Below are 4,386 nucleotides of genomic sequence, written 5' to 3'. Positions count from 1 at the left end.
TATTCACTCTCCATTACTTAACAGGCTAATGCTGGGTTAACAGCAGATCTGCAATCTGCACAATCCAATCACCAGAAAAAATGTAAGTTTCTGCAAATGATGAATTTGTTACATTTGTACATTATTATGTTGTGGATACATTAAAACTCTATGTTTCAATAAAACTGTGGTTAGGTTCAGGCACAAAAGATCGTGTTTTAGCTTAAAATACTTGGGGCACAATCCCCGCTGTAAAAGCAGCTATGTCTCTGTAACGACCACATTTGTGGCACTATCCTGGCAGGAAACCCAGCAATGCCTCAATAAATTTTTGTTACACTGTTCTGGAAATGCAGCAATGTCTCAGTAAAAAACAACTTTTTGTGGTACTAACCTGGATGGAACAACAGCAATAGGTCCCTAGAAAACAGCTAAAAGCTGCTGGAAGCCCAGCGATGACTCACTACTACCCACCGACTGTAGCCCCTTTTACACTGCCAGATTTACGGCAAATGTTGGGCCGTTTTGCCGGCAAGCTGCAAGCGTTTAGACACACAGAGCCGGATTGGCAAGTTGATCCGAGGTGCCCAATTTTCCGCCTCGTAGGGTAGTCATATTGGCGGAACCCCTTTAGTTTAAACAGAACAAGGCGGCCTTCCACAACAGAGGGGCTGTTGAAGACTTGTGGGAGGAGCTGTTGATGACGCAGCACGTGCGACTCACTGGCGGTGGATAAAGAGGAAACAGCAGGAATTAGCGAGCAGCTAGTAGCAAGAGGGAAATGCAAACCTGACAGACACTGTAAAAATGAGCAACTGGGGAGACAAGGAATTGCACACCCTCCCTTTCCTCGTAAATGAAGAGGCCATTAACCATCAGATGGCAGGAATGGTGAGGAACAGGCTGCCTTACGAGAGAATTGCCGAAGGACTGACCAGCCGCGGCTTCCCTCCCACTTCACTGTTTACGTCACACGCTGAGCTACATGCTTTGTTACTTGCTCACGCCCCCCATTGCCCCGAAAAAGGCGCATTCTGTATAAACAAAAGTACGTAGGCAGCATTTTGCCGCACTGCCCGATTTTGTTTATATACTGCCAATGCTGAAAGAAGACTGACTGGGCTTTCCTGCAAATTTGCACAATTCCTATTGAAAAAAAGGCTTTTGTTGTTGTTGTTTGTTTTTTTCCAACAGCTGTCTGCAGCCTGGCAAGCGTCTTGCTTGGGTTACAAACCAATAATCATACCTTCCATCTCCCGATAACAAAGTCAGTTCATATGCTATGTTACTTTAGAATCTGGGCTGATCCTCAACTTAAATCATGTGATCAAAATGTTGATATAAGCCATATAAACATACATTTTGGGGGATTTTTCCAACACTACTAATGGATTAACAACTTTAATAACTTAATAAGCCAAAACATGGCAGCAAAGTGTGTCCCAGCCTTGTACGTCCATTTTAGTGTCCGCTATTAACAGTTTCCATTGTGTTTTGAGGTTTTTGCAGCATGTAATGTTTTCATGCATTGTCAAGTCGATGTATTTGTGCATATGTTGTCAAGTAGGTAGTACTCACTCCCCCTCCAGAGAACACATCACTCCCATCCTCTGTCAACTTCACTGGCTTCCCATAAAACAACGCATCAACTTCAAGATCCTCCTCACCACCTACAAAGCCCTAAACAACCTTGCACCCTCATACCTGACTGATCTCCTCCATCGCCATTCCCCCACTCGCCACCTCCGCTCCACCGATGCCAACCTTCTCACCCCCATCACCAAGACCAAGTACCGCACCCTGGGGGACAGAGCATTCGCCATCGCCGCCCCTACCCTCTGGAACTCCCTGCCCCTGGCCATCCAGAACTCTGACACACTCCCCTCATTCAAGAGTCAGCTTAAATCCCATCTCTTCAGGATCACTTACTGCACCTAAAAATCCTCCCCCGTCATCCTCTTTCTCTCTTAAGTGTTTTGTTTGAGTGTTTTGTTTTGAGTGCCTGTTTTCTGTGCTTATTCTTTTGTAAAGCGTCTTTGAGTATTTAGAAAAGCGCTATATAAAACCGATTTTTTATTATTATTATTATTATTATTATTATTATTACTATTATTAAGATGTTTCTTCATTCGCTTGTGTTGTGTCTGTCTGCAGTGTTTTGAGCTTTCAGGGCCACCGTAACATTTACTGTTTCTGAATAAACTTGCTAAATAGGCTGAAAAAATGAATTGCTAGTCAAGACAGCTTGTGTACATGCATGTTACACAGTATTCGGCACATACAGTATAGACCTGTGAGTTACATGCATCATAGAAAGCCATTTACCCAGTCTGGCAGAAGTCTGACAGCTTTAAGAGACGTGCACGGAGAATTTAAACAGGCATTTAATTGAGCAGCTAGCATAAAACCAGAGCCTGGCAAATGACATATGTTAATATGTCAGTTCTTTTTCTGCACTGTAATTTGTTCTCTTGCACACAAGCCTGGAGCAAATTAAATATGTATTTGAATTATTTGAATTATACATTTGTATCACCAGCACGCTAAAGCAATGGTGTGGTGATTAACATTCCTAAACTGCTGTTATGTTAAATCATCCCATGTCTCCAAGAATGCAATTTCATTCATATATTCTTAATAATCATCTGTGTCCAATGATAAATATCTTCTAGGGGAATTAACATATCTCTGCAAAGCATTTTTGTTTTTAGCCACTGGATTTCTTTCCGTAATTTCTCAGTTTGCACATTTGTGGTCTTCAGTGCTGCTTGTAGCGTGTGACACATAATTTCTTCAGTCTGTTCCTGGTGTAAATGTTGCCCTGGGGTTTCCTGAAGACTGAGGTGCCAATCATGGAGCCTGGTGGTATAAATGAGGTCTGACACTGGGCACCAGAAATCCCTGAGCTGGGTGTAACACCCCCACTTCTTAATTACAGCTTAATTAAGCCACTCAAACACAGATGTGGATTCTGTATGCTGATGGTGTTAAAATTCTCAGTTAAATATACTCACAGGATTTTTTTGCAGTAAGAGGAACATGGGGGCTTTGCAGCTTTTCTATGCATCTGCCAAGATGTGTATATCAGCACAAATATCAGGCTGCTGCTGCTGCTGATAATTGTTTTGAGATCCAGCTACACTGGGTCGGATGAACTCACACGCCTATCTAGGCTGTGGCAAAGGACATTGCAGTGTGATGTTGCGTATCATTACGCTAATTTAATCCCCAACAACCCCCCAGAGTTTAATTTTGATATCGCTGAAATACAATTTGCACAAGAAAAACGCAGAGAGGAAGTTATTATATGTGTCACGCACATCTGCTACATTCGGAATCAGCCATGAATTGGAAAGATGTGTCTTAATTTTCTTTTTTGCATTATAAGAATTCATGCACAGCCACATACTGAACTGCCATGGAAGACAACATACAAATTTCTGGTGCCGATATCATGTCACAAGGAGGCAGGGTGAGTTGATCATTACTAATCTAGTTCATAGCACAGTGGCTCTCGTGTTGTTTCGACACTGGGCTTCCTTGATCAGACTCCAGCGTTTCATGGCAGGACCTGGATTTAGTGAGGCCTGTCGGGGCAGGAAAATGTGAATTACGGCTCAATGTTCCTCGACAGTGCTGAGCCGGTGGCTTCATCTGTTCTGACAGGCTCTTGACTGTGTGTGATGATGAGAGACAGCTCCGGGTTGGCGCTCGGCACCGGCTCTTCAGCTGACAATGTGAATTATGGAGACCCGAAGGAGCAAGAGCATGCATCAGCAGACCCCCACTCCTATTAATCCTCCCCTCAAAGGTTCCACCGCAGAGACCCCAGACGTACCTCGGTGCAGCTTGCACGCACTTCAGACACTGGCTGAAACATGATGAAGTCAATGGACCCCAGTGCCCCATTGACTTCAGTTTCAGCATCTTGAATTTCTCTTGGATTTAAACATAAGTCCTCAATGGATTGTCCTTTTCATTGGAATTAAAATACGTATTATAAATAGGTGCTGAAATAATAACCTTATGACTTTTTAATCTACATATTAACGATTTTAATGGCTCTTTATGCTTCTTTACTATTATGAAGTACATTTTGAGAGAGCCCCTTCATAGAGCCCCAAAGTGTTCAATACTGACAAAAAAATCCTCATCAGTATGTCTGTTGTATACAGGACAAATAGTACTCAGTCTTTGTCATATGCATTTTTTTTTACCTGTCTTAATAAAAATCATTGTTCTATTTGTTGCAAAAATTCTCAAAACAAAACAAAATATAAAGATGCATTTGCTCCTTTCTCTCCAGTGGAGTTACCTCCTTGCCTGTCACCACTCTCTAGCTGCATGTTGGTTTTGACACCACCACCAGCTGAGCTGTCTCCACACTGTCACTGTCTCTCTCTCTGT

The sequence above is a fragment of the Epinephelus lanceolatus genome, chromosome 1 (assembly GCF_041903045.1).
Source record: "Epinephelus lanceolatus isolate andai-2023 chromosome 1, ASM4190304v1, whole genome shotgun sequence".
In the NCBI taxonomy this organism is placed as follows: Eukaryota; Metazoa; Chordata; class Actinopteri; order Perciformes; family Serranidae; genus Epinephelus; species Epinephelus lanceolatus.
The sequence above is the reverse complement of the archived record's forward strand: the minus strand, read 5'-3'. Positions refer to the sequence as shown.